Genomic DNA, 13,371 nt, shown 5'->3' with positions numbered 1-13,371 from the left:
ATGGTAGTGCAGTTTTTCAAAGGCTTAAGATAGAGCTAGTGTTTTCTATCTGTATTTGAGACAGAGAAAAGCTTGGTAATTTCAAATTCTTTCAAAATTGTTACAGTACAATGTTATTTTTAAATAGACAGAGGAAAAATGCAGGAGAAGGCTCAGGACAAGCTGTACTGATTTCCTGAACCACAGAAAAATGTAATGTAAACTTTGCATTTAGACAGCTGTTCAAAAACCTTAGTTCAATTTGATTCCTCCCCATCATTGCGAGCTTTCATATTTTGCCTGGAAGAAAAGTAAAATCTCATATTTAAAATGTAAGGCTTGGATTCTGTTAAGTTTCATCAGCATTGATTGTCACACATCTTTCGACATCCATCTTTCTCTTCCTGATCAAATATCTGTAAAAAATACATAAGTTGGGGTAAGGAGGACAATAGCTATAATATGGTGAACTAGCTAACTTTTTGAAGTTTAATGAATGATTTTTTTTCATGTGAGGGTGCTTGGACTTTCTGGGAGCACATGGAGCACATACAGTTTCTAAGACAATGCATAGTGAACAAGCCAGGACGGGCTGATATTTATGATATAGTATGATATTTACGGTATGATATTTATAAAAAGAGAATCTCTAAATATTTCTGTGCCTCTGATGGAAAAGTATGAAAAACACTGATCTGATTATATTTTACAAGGTGTTTCAGTGCAGTTTTCCCAAAGTTGCTATGTAGATATTCAGCAGGAATGCTTTCATGTGTACAGAAAGGAAGAAATGTACCTGGGATTCTGGCACTGCCCTTGTTTTCCAAAAATATCATGGAAAATCACTAACATTGAAAAAGTCCAACAGGAGAATCAGTAACAAACTAAAACAAGCATCTTGGTTAGGCATGTGCATATAGGTATTATGAAAACATGTTGAGATTGTTTCCTACTAGTGAAGTAATGTCTTATCAAGAAATCATGTAGGTGTTGTATAGTGAGTTGCCTTTTTCAGTGTTATCCTTCTTCCCCTCCACCCTTCTGTTTCAGTTCACGTGACAGGACTTTGTACTCATTTACTGATAATAAGTGCACAACCATCTTGTTTGAAAACTAGAATCAGAAACTGAAACAATTCCGTGTTACAAGGTAAAATGTTCCTTCTGCCCCAAAGTCTGTAATTTTATGTATAGTTTAATTGTAAACATTGAGGTAATGTGTATTTGGAGTTCATATTCTTCCACAGCTCAAATTAAAATCTTCATGGCAGGAAATTAGCAATCATAAGAAATAATAACATATTCAGTATTGTCTTTTTCTCATTAACCTAATGCAATGTATTTTTTATAAGAAAGAAAAAAAAGTTGCTAATACCATCTACTCTCATCTGTGAGATATTATCAAATATCTCACAGTGGCAAATTATTTTGTAACCCAATGGACTTTATTATTAGATATTGCAATGAAGTAGAACAATTCCCTACCTACAACAGGTTAAGAGGAGCATAAGCATTGAATTGTGAAAGCATTTTGAACAAAAAAGAAAGAAGGTTGTTTATAAACTATAAGATTTTCCAGCTGTGCAACTGTTTTTTTCATAGCACTTAAGCTCTAGTTGTTTAAAAAGTAATGTTAAAAGTGTATGTAATTTTGATTATGGAGTCTGTTTCAAGAATCAAGTGGAAATGAATTGTTAAATAGTTTTGGAGAGGAGTGGGTAAGTTTGTAAGAAGTAAGCTTGTAGTTTTGAAGTTTGTGTGCAGTATATGTAATCTGACAAAATCCGTTCAATTCAAAAGTGGAAGACTACAAGACTTAACTGTAACTTTCAATGAGTTATTAAATAAATCTGATATTTTCCTTTGTAATCTCATACACATCCAACCTGTAAACTGGGGATAAACACAGCTACTGAGGGGACAGTATCTGTAAGAGGAATCACTGAGACAGAGGAGAATGGCAAGGAATAATAGAGAAAGAGAAAAGGTAAGGAAAAAATAATCACTTCTGGATAGGTTATATTTGCCAGGCTTAAACAGAAAAACTGCATTTGGATAACCGTGCTGAGACAAGAAGAAGGAAGATGAAAGAGGAGAAGCTTGTTTAACCAAAACAAGTGTTTGAACAGAATCTGACCACAAATATTGCTTGCTATGCAGTTTTGTAATGGCTCGTTAATAATATGGATTCCATACATCCTGTTTTCTCACAAACATATATTTTGCTTCTGCCCTTAGGGTGCTCTCCAGGTGGATTTTGGTAAGTGCAGACCTGTGTTAAAGCCTGTCAGACCAGCAGCCGAGGCTGCTTTAACACGGGGAGGGCCAGTCACCGGTAGGGAGCAGTGTGTACTGCTGGCAGGTGGAAGAGCCTCTGCTGTGTGGAGGGAAGTCATGGAGGAGATAAACAGACGCAGCAGCATCCAGAGTAGTGATTAATGCTGGAGTGGCAGTGAGAATAGCAGTACCTGGGCAAGCAGGATTGGAGGAGTCGAGCCACTGCATCCAGAAGGTATTCAGCCTGAGTTTAGATCATGGCACATTAGTATGGGATTCTTCAGTAGGAAGGGATTTGAAATGGGGTAGGGCATGGTTTAGTAAGGTAAGGATTGAAGAAGAGTTTGTGCAATGGATTTTTGATTCTATGAGCAGAAGTTTGGTGATGAAACGAATGAAGTAAAATTAGTTGAGAATGAGAGGAGGAAGACAGGACATTTGAGATGGCTTTTTAAGAAGAATTAAACAAGAATTGTGTCTATGGCACTGTGGACTGTGAACACACAAGATTGGACTGCTTCAGGTATGCAATGACAGTGATTTGGGATTTTTTGCATCATGGAAAAATGTTTTAAATTTGGTGTAAAAATAACCTCATCTTTTTTTCTACCATGCTAAAAAATCAATTGATCAACCATACTCATAAAGAGATCTTAGGGTATAGAGCTCAGGCAGATCTGTTTTCCGCTGATATTACTAGCCAGAGTGGTGTTTGTATGGTGGTGTATGCAAAAACACTTTCTGCAGGAATCCCTACAAAAATTATTTCATTGGAAGTCAAAGTCAGTAAGGCTACTTTATCTTCTTTCTTTTCTTTTGTTTGTTGTTTGTTTATATTCTGCACTGCTGACAGGACTGACAACTATAATGAAGGAAATTAGAAGCTATTGACATGGATTAGTCATTTACAAAACTTACTCTTAGCATCACATCTCTAATTCATATATTTTTCTAATAGACAACTTGATATGTTGTCTAGTATAGCAATTGTCTAATAATAGCAGTAAAGTATTAGTCCTGAAAAAATGCATTTTTGACAAAGGAATTGATACATTTTTTCTCACTGATGAACAGAATGCATCCTTTAAAAACATAAGGTTGTGTTGTACCTGAAGGCACAAAGCAAAGGAAAATGTCCATTCTTAAAAGCTTATTTAAAAAGCATTCTGATACAATTGAAAAAGCATGTTATTTGCTTCAGAAATACTTGCAGTGTGCTTCAGTCCAGGCCAAAAGATAAAAAGATCCCTGGAGCTATTATTGAGAAACTTTCAAATGTTAAATGGAAGCTAATGCTGGCATATCACAAGAAAAGGTGTGCCACAAGAAAATGGAAAAATGCCTTTTCTTAATACTTTTTGTATTTCTTTATGATCTTAAAATGTCATACAAAATAACGTGAAAATGAAGAGAATTGCTATAGTTTTGAGCTAATGATAATTTTTATTTTGTTGTGGTGGGGTTGGCCTCTTAGGTCCTATGGACAAAGGAATGGTGTTCTGTTTTAACAGCAAGAATTTACAAGTTTCGTCAAGTTCCTTTGAAAGTGAGGAAGAAAGACTAGAGAAAGGGTAGGAGAGGAAGGGAGAGAAAGAGCAAGAGTTTTCTACTTACACAGGGCAGAACGAACCTGAATACTTCTGCCTTAAATTGCTGGTTTTCCTGTATTGCTGTAATACAATATATGCATTTCTTCACTGTTTGTTTGGGGTATTTTTATTTTCTGTCAGACTCTAAAGACCCACATAGCCTCCTCTTGTAGGCAGATATTTTTAGTCTTAGAATGATTTGCTATTTCAGATATCCTTCATTTTAAGACTTTCATTTTAATTGTTGCCTAATCCCATGACATTTAAATTCTATCCCTCAAATATTTTGCCAAGCTAAGTTTACTCACAATTGGGTTTTTTTCTTGATGTGAGACTCAGTTACTCCTTTCTATGTTTATTGAAATTAATAAAGTATCAAATCCTTGAGATTGACATAAAAAGTTGTTTAATGTGTATATCTTATTTTGTAAATATCTTTGCCCTTTGGCTGGCACATTTTTTTAGCAGACTCTGATCAGTATAGTTTGCAACCAGGTGGCTATATAGCCACTATGTAGCTCGTAGTCCTTCTTTTCCTGATTGAACAAGTATTCTTTCTAGGATAAATATTTTTCCTGGTTTGTATGACCTCCTAACTTCATGTTCCTTACATATTGTTTTGAAATAATTGTATTTTATTTTAAACCCTTTTGTACTTTTACTGTTTAGTGTATAATGCTAGTGGAGTATCTCTTCATTAAAGCTGAATAGAAAATTACTTACCATCCTACTTCCCTCCCTCCCCCGCATTTCTGAAGCTCTTTTACCATCATGTTAATTGGGGAAAAATAAAAATAATGAATGGATAATTCTGTTATCTTCTGATTTTGCACTGGGTCCTAAGGATTGAGTAGTTTGGGGTTAATCTTTTAACTCTGTTCAAAATAATACAGTAGAAATATCTCTCAGCCCAAAAGAACAACAAAAGTGGTGTGGTTTCACCTTGTAAATGCCGAACAGGCTACTTTTATGGTGTAAAAGTAAAGGAGAACAATTTAATTTTTAAATTACTACTTTTAAAAATAAAAAAAACACTTTTTTTTTTTCCTTGCTAGAAAGGTTTTTGTCAAAAAAATTACAAATAATTTGTCGTGAAACACATTCGTGACTGTTTGTAGAATGAGGACGCACCATTCCCTGAATATTAGTTGTAGGACAAAAGTAACATAAACCAGATTTTCCGGTTTTAGAAACTGTAAAGAAGGAGCTTGGTCTTCAATAAGCCACTACACTTGTTTATTTTTAATATCTCTTACCCATGCAAATTAAGAGGAAGGAGAAGCTGCTTGTTTATGTCTTGTGAGCTTCCTGCTTGCAGCAGCACCACCATAAGTCAGTTGGTCTCAAATTGAATTATTTTTTACTTAAAAAGCTTTGCCATTTCTCCCCCTGGTAAAAAGTTCACTTTTAGAATCTAGATGAATTGGATCACAGGAAAGAAACTTTTGGCTACTGGTAATCAATAAAAGTAATTTGCCATTGGATCCATTTATCCCGTTTCATTTTAAATGGGTGGGTTGGCCCTGACTAACAGCGAAGCACTCACACAGCTGCTCACTCACTCCCTTCCTCCCTTCCCTAGGGAAATAGGGAAGAAAATTGTAGGAATGGGAGTGAGAAAACTCATGGGTTGAAATAAAGACAGGAAAATCACTGTCATGGGCAAAACCACTTGGGGATTTTAACTTAATTTATTGCTAAGTAGCATAAATATTTAATTGGTTGGAGTATTGGGAAACAACAACAAAAAAGGACAAATATTTAATCTTGCAGGAAAAACACATTTCTTCCCACTTTCCCAGGCTCAGCTTCAGATTCCTCTCTGTCACCTTCCTACTCTCCACTTCACACCTTCTCTCCAAACATCTCCTCCTGCCACGTTACTGCTGCACGTGGTGCACAGTCCCTTTGAGGAAGCACTGAGTGGCACACAAGGATGAAGTCAGTGCTTGGCTGGCTTTCCCTCTGTCACTGCTTGTTGCTCCACAGGCCACAGTCCCTTTGGGCACATACCTGATCCAGTGTGGAACACCTCCCACTGCTCTGACCTTCTTGTTCCTGCTTCCTCCTCCTCTCTCTCTGCTCCCCACAGCCCTTCTCTTTGCGTTCCTTGCCCCCAGTATTTTTTGCCCTTTCTTAAATGTTTTTCCAAGGTGCCACTGGCTTGGCTGATGGGCTCAGCTGTGGCCTGCAGTGAGTGCATTGCAGAACTGGCTGGCACTGACTGTGTCTAGCACAGAGCAGCCCTTGGTCTCTTCTCACAAAAGCCTCCCCTGCAGTACCACCCTGGCTGCCAAAACGTTGACCTACCTGTTCTCCTACCTCTTAAGTGACAAGACAAGCATGTGCCTCACTGTTCCATGATGAGAATGAATTCATTTCCCTTGGTGTGACAGGGGTCAGGAGAACATGTGTGGTACTTGTGCATGTGAGTAGTGACATGATCAAAATGTTCACTATCCATGTGAATTGCTGAACAGTACCCATGCAGACTTTTTCTTGTCATGTGTCCGGAAGTGAAGTGGTTTTAGTTCTGTGACAAGAACCTCATGAAAGAAGTAACAGAATCTAGCAATGACTGGCCAGTCACAAGCTGGTTTGGTTGCCTTGTGTGGGCAGCCCATATGCAGAGTAGGCAGGGAGTAAAATGTGAACAACAGTCAGGCTGAGCTCACAGTCTGTTGGCTGGTCACCTCTGACAAGATCTCCCTTGAAATATCATCCAACTTGAGTAACACTAGGGATTGTAATTTCTATTCTGTCAGAACAATGTCAGAGATAAAGTTTATTTCTCTGATCAAACTTGTGATTGTAACCTAAAAGCATGTTGGCTATAGCTGACTCCAAGCAGAGTATTAGCCATATTCCTATAAAATAATCCCTACTGTTGGATGTAATTACTCTTATCTCTTTTTCTTTAGAGTAATGAAAAATAAAATATGTAAGATGGAATATTCATCAGATTGCTCTGTAACCTGGAAAAGAAAAATACTTAAATGCATTTCTTGGAGGAAAATTTTGCAACTAAAACTCACAAAGAATTGTCCCTAGTTCTCAGATTTCAGTGGAATTACTCAGAGTAAGAAACTATTACACCACAAAGATTAGTAGAGCACAACATACTAATTGAAAAATATCATGTTTGTTTATTACACAAAGGATTTTTTTCATATTTTATGCTGAGCGCATGCAGGCAACCCACCATCAAGGTGGGATTTATTTCATGTTACCTTATTCCTTTTATATAAATCTAGTCTAAACCAGGTGTTTAGGCTTTCTATTCTGTGGGAAAAGGTCATGGGCATCACTTCAAAATTTCATCATACCAATCTTAAGAAGAAATGAATCATCCTTCTAAGATGTCTGTCTCTTCCTAATAATTAGAGGGGAAGCCTAGATAATTAGCTCAAACTAAATGCCTAACTTAGTGATGAATAAAATCATGTGGATTAGTTTGCATCTTGAGTACCTCTTTGCTCTGGGCCATCTAGGCACTTAACTTCTGCATGAATAAAATCAATAGTTACTAAATGAAGCCTTTTCTTAATTTTTCTATCTGGTACAATCAACTGTATTGAGAGCCCTTAAGTGTTATCATAATACAAATATAAATAACAATAGAACTAATATGAAAATAATAATTCCACACTTTGAGAACAAATTAATTCAAGTGCCATTTCTCTTTACTTTAAATGAAACATCATTTTGGAAATAGCATAGCATACTGGGTCATTTTATTGATGTACTACTTGCTAGCTTTATGTCACAAAGAAAAATTGACTGGCTGTTTCTCTGCAATTTCCTCTGGTAAACCACTCTGACTAGAAAAGTGACTGTAGGTAGAGGAATATGATGTTATAAAATCCAAAGCTTTGTTCTTGACCAACTCCAGAGGAAGCTAATGAGTAACCTGGAGAGAGGCAGGTTTCGGTGGGGGGTTTTTCTTGGTTTTTTTTCTGTTAGGTTTCATGTTTTCCCCGACAGACATTTGAAGACTACCATTTCGGTGAAAATGGTTTAGAAACTGCTTTCAAATTGAAGAAAAATAAAATTCAGTGTAAACAGTTGGTTATTTGTGTTACTGCCCCTACAAAGACTTACAAAAGAACTGAGATACCAACCTTCAGATATGTGCACTATCCCTGTGAAGGCAGTGTACTGGTGGAGTGTAGTGTCTCATTCCAATATGACGTGTAATTAAACTATTTTCTTTTTCAAACACTTTTTTGAAATACTACTTAGAATATGAATGGAAACTCAAAAGAAGCTGGTTTGGCTGTAGTAAGGTAAAGGTAAAAAGTCTGTACCCAGTTAATGATATGAAGCTGTGTTTTGTATCTTGGTGCAATTCAAATGGACGTAACCAAACTCTTCTGCTAATTCCATGTGTAAGACTCACAGTCATGCAGAGCTGTATAGTCTTCATCTTCTTGCATATCATAAACACAGAAGTACAAAGTTTTAGGCACTTAAATTCTTCTTCCTCATGTCCATTTGATACTCTTGAAAAAGATAGTGTCAAAAATAGTAATTTCACACATCATCTGGGTATGTTAGAAAAACGCTGACTCAACATCTTTCAAAACTTAACCTAGATATCATGGCTGAGTTTAGCTAAACCCTCAAAGTATGTCAGCATCATATTGCATTGATTAATGCAGCATTATAAAGTTCTTATTCTAATGGGCATATGCATAAAAACAGGTACTTCATAATATCGTGTGTCAACAGCTTTGCACATGTCAGTAAGCATCATGTGATGTTTGCTGAAGCTGATACGAATTTCAGAAACAAAACTTTCTCATCTCTCATCTTTCCGTTCCGTCAACATGTAATGATGATTTACCATATCATTTAAGCTAAGCATGAAATGTATGCAGAGAGGTACAGACTTCAAGTCCTTGTGAAATGATGAACTGTACAGACAGAGTGGACTTGCATCCTTCATACATGCTCCCACATTTTACTGTATCTGAAAGATTTCTTTTAATTGTTTAGAATACTGTTTAGACATCTGGTCTTCAGGAATTGACATGGGACAGTCACTAGTAGTTAATTACTCATGGTAGTTTTTTTTTTCAATTGGAAAGATTTTTCCTTCTCAGGATGGTGCATAACTGGCAAATAAGCTGACTACTTGTGCTACCTCGAGGATCTGTTATTACATTGCTGACCAGGGCCAATAATCAAAATCAACTTTTTAATGAGCGTTTGGCTAACAGGAGGAATATTGTGAAACAGTAACCAGGGAAAAGAGTGTATTCTCTAGTATCTGTATCTAATTATACAGGGGTTTTATTACAAATAAAATAATGACATTATATCACAAAATATTATATTTTCTTCTACTTAGGTTATAATTTGCTACCAGAAACAATATTTATTATTTATTAATACTGCCATTAAGTTCTGTAATTTATTTGAGATAAAACTAGAAAATTCTTGAGAGACCATTTTAAAAGACACCTAGACTGAACTTAGATCTGATAGAGGCTCTGTGGTTTCATCTCTATTTGATTCAGACCCAATAATTAATAAGCTTGAACAAGAAACATGATTATTTGTTCTGATGTTTGTCCCAGCTCATGTTACGTGAAATTTCTGTCTTACAATGAGACAACTTTTAATAAATTGAATACAGATTTTCATTTATGTACATAGTTACCTAAATATGCATACTGAAATCTAATTGAAAATTTCAGAAAAGCAGTTCTATTACATCAAAGATGTAACAGATATTACTGGCTTGTAAGAGAGGAATTAATTGAGAGATATGAGCCAATCTTAAGCTGATACCAGAAAATTATTAATAGCATATAATATTACTTTACCATTTCTTAAATTTAAAAACTTATTTTTTTTTCTCATTAAGCTGAGGAATTTTCTCTTTGCAAAATCTTGTGGAGAGCAGAGTTGTCTTTAGTTTGTTTACAGTGATTTTTATGACTTACAGAAATTTTTTAAGTTCTAGCATTCAATTAAGATACTTTTTTTTTTTTTGCATAGTGCTTAAGGATAGCACAGCATTTTTTAATGAGGTCAGTATCTTTAAATGTTGCTTATTTCATCAGAAAAATACTATACCTTCAAGGATAAAGTATATTAAGCATTTTCTCAAAGGGCTCTGTTACATTAAAAGAGTAGTTTAGAGATAAATTGCTTAATCAAACTTAATAAAAATGCTGAGATGATTCAGTTGGGAAGAGATGTTTGAAAGAGTTTCATATAGTTGTTCTTGTAAGAGATGCATTTGCCTGTAGTAAACGGGATAAAGATTATCTAGCTGTTCCTGTCCTATTGGGTCAACATGTCGTGCAACGGGTGAGCAATTGGCTGATGGATCAGGTGCAAAGCGTTATAGTAAATGGGGTAGCATCAGACTGGTGACTTGTCAGTCACCTGCGGTTCCACAGGCTTCCATCTTTAGCCCTGTACTCTTCAACATCTTCATGAACAATGCGGGACTGGAAAATATACCAAGTAAGTTTGCTAATGATGCTAAATTGTCTGGAACTGTTGACTCCTTCAAGGGCAGAGAGGCCCTGCAGAGAGACTTAAAAAAATTAGAGAGATGGACAATTACCAGTCGTATGAAATTTAACAAGGGCAAGTGCCAGATTCTGTACCTGGGATGGGGTAACCCTGGTTGTGTGTATAGACTAGGAAACGAGGCTGGAGAACAGTGCTGTAGAAAGCGATCTGGGGGTCCTGGTTGATGGCAAGTTGAATATGAGTCAGCAGTACCCTGGCAGCCAGGAGGGCCAACCATGTCCTGGGGGGCATCAGGCAAAGCATCGCCAGCCAGTCTAGGGAGGGGATTGTCCTGCTCTGCTCTGCACTGGGGCAGCCTCACCTGAATATTGTGTGCAGTTTTGGGCAGTGCAATATAAGAAAGACATTAAGCTGTTAGAGAGTGTCCAGAGGAGGGCAACGAAGATGGTGAAGGGCCTTAAGGGGAAGCCGTGTGAGGAGCAGCTGAGGTCGTTTGGTCTGTTCAACCTAGAGAAGAGGAGACTGAGGGGAGACCTTGTCGCAGTCTACAACTTCCTCGTGAGGGGAAGAGGAGGGGCAGGAACTGATCTCTTCTCTGTGGTGACCAAGGTTTAGGTTGGATATTAGGAAAAGGTTCTTCACCCAGAGGGTGACTGGGCACTGGAACAGGTTCCTCAGGGAAGTGGTCACAGTACCAAACCTGCCAGAGTTCAAGAAGTGTTTGGACAATACTCTCAGGTACATGGTGTGATTCTTGGGACTGTCCTGTGCAGGGCCAGGAGTTGGACTTGGATCCTAGTGGGACCCTTCCAACTCAGGGTGTTCTGTGATTATATGATAACCATGTCTTGAGTCAGTTATCTTGTGGAAAAAAGTCCCAAGCAAACAAATATCAAGAAATAGTGGATTATATCTGTGTTTTTATTTTCATCCATTTGCTCTTACACATTTATACTTTGGTTTTTAATACAAATAGAAAATATGTGTTAGAATCACAAAAATGTAATTTGAAGATATGTAGAAAAAGTAAGATGTGTGTGTTTTCCCCATGTACATGTATATATGTGCATATTGACACGTGTATGTATGTAGTCATGTCTATAAGTTCATATACAGTGCTTAAAGTATTGTAGGTTGAAATAGGGTGTGTGAAATACAAATTTTTATATGGCTCTTGTTGTAGGAGATTAAGCACCTCTTAAACCAATTCAGCTTTGCAGCGAACTTGAAAAGAAAGATACTACTTTTAGTTCTATTATATCACAGGGAAAGAGAAGCAAAGGTTAAAAATCGCACTTATGTGTCCTGCATGCAAAAAAAAAAGGAAAAATGTTGCCACTTGAGTATAAAACACAAGCCTTCAAAGCTGATGCCTCCTACAGGAACATCTAAAGTCGTGGAAGTAAAAAAAAAAATCAAATTCGTTCAATGCAAAAAACCAAACCAAAACAAAAGTTAATTGATTCAAAATAGACTGTAGCAAATTCATGAAGATTGAAAGATCCATGGAGAGGTATACAGCACAATGCTGTCCTGTCAAAAATACCTTTAATGGTAACTGCCAAAAGCTAGAAGGGTGTACTAGTAAAATAATTAATTTGCCAAGTTTTTTTCATTCTTTCCTTAAGCGTTTGAATTGTCTGTGGACAGAGAGGAAATACGAGGTTAAGTGGAAGCTTCATCTGATTTGATGTCATCATTTTCATGTTAGGTCTGCACATGCCTGTCTCTTCACCAGTACAAACCCTGGTGTGGCACAGATGGCCCTCAGCATTCTCAGAGCTTCATTCTTCTCATGCCATTCCCTTTTTGCTCCTTTGAGTTTCTTTGCTGTTGTCTGTTCCACTCAATTTCATCCATCTGATTTTTCTTGCTTTCCCTTCACATCCTTTCAAGACACATGAATATCTGCTGCAGAGAGAGTACACCAGAGAAATCATAGTTGTTAGGATTATTTTCTTTTTCCTGTTTCCTTCTTGATTTCACTTCAGGGACATGATATCAGTTGAAGGCAAATAGCTCAGCGTGTGAGAGTTTACAGCATCTTCAGAGTGGAGGAGTATCAGAGACAACTTTTAATAACATTATTTTTGGCTGGGAAGCAAATCACTCTTGTTTATCCTTACAGGAAAGAAAGGTGCATCTACAGTGCAGATTAAAAGTCTGTGACATGGCAGGCATTACACAGCTTCATTAGTACGGTTATTTGATGAAGGGGTAGTTAGATGCATCCCGCCCAACAAAAATGCATTCAGTGTTTTAGTAGCAAAGTTTGTGTATGTATTTCCATGTCTGAAATGAAGTAGATTGCTTCCCATGGGGTAAAGCAGGTAATGATCTGTTGCTGCAGTGACAAGATGTTGCCAGCTGAAGTCTAAACCAGAACTGTTCTCACCAAAGTGAGGTGAATGAGTTATAAAGTATACCTTAAACAGTAAAATAAAATAGCTAATACACTTACTACTGTTTTATCTGTATGTGGAGAACTACTAAAAGAGTTAAAATCCTCTTCACACCTATACTTTCTGACAGAATGCCAATAATGAAGGTTGGGAATCAGAAGTCCCAGTCTGTGTTGGTTGATCCCCACTATTTTGATCTCTTCTCACTTATGTTAGTCCCAAGTCTTATCTTCCCAAGGTCTTTCCACTAAGTTTTCTTCATTGACCTTAATCATAACTCCTCAGATCTTTCATCCCAAATGCTCCCAGTTCTCTCACCTCTTTTCCTCAGTTTTGTTTTTCTAGTCACTGTGATACTATTCATTTCAGTTTCTTTATTCTTCTCCGATTTCTCCTTATTTCAGGCTGCAATTCTCATTTCAGCTGGGTCTCAACTTCTATTCTTGCTATTCAAGTCAGTAAAAGCTCTTCTAGTTCAGACTACTTTGTCTTCTATACAAATACTTTTACCCACCTCACTGATTTATGAATCTGTCTCCCTTGATGTCTAGTCTTTTTGTACTAGCTCTTTCACTTCTGGCTTCTTTATCTTCTCTCCAGTTACTTTTATCTACCATAACTCATTGATTTTCA

General features: G+C 36.9%; 1 protein-coding gene across 6 annotated transcripts in view; it reads left to right on the top strand.

The window, feature by feature from the left end:
• STS (steroid sulfatase) overlaps positions 1-13,371 on the top strand; it is a 108,261-nt gene that overhangs the window by 9,756 nt on the left and 85,134 nt on the right. The window contains exons 1-2 of one of the 6 annotated variants that reach the window (XM_051794953.1): positions 114-1,128; positions 2,217-2,238. The exons of 2 other annotated variants lie outside the window; for them this stretch is intronic. The gene's annotated coding sequence lies outside the window, so the exon portion shown is untranslated. 3 more of the 6 variants (XM_051794950.1, XM_051794954.1, XM_051794952.1) reach the window with 3 other exon arrangements.

Source organism: Manacus candei, unplaced genomic scaffold (genome assembly GCF_025592945.1).
Source record: "Manacus candei isolate 608988 ecotype Guabito, Panama unplaced genomic scaffold, ASM2559294v1 h1tg000041l, whole genome shotgun sequence".
In the NCBI taxonomy this organism is placed as follows: domain Eukaryota; kingdom Metazoa; phylum Chordata; class Aves; order Passeriformes; family Pipridae; genus Manacus; species Manacus candei.
Note: the sequence above shows the minus strand (reverse complement) of the source record. Positions and strands in the feature narration are given on the sequence as shown.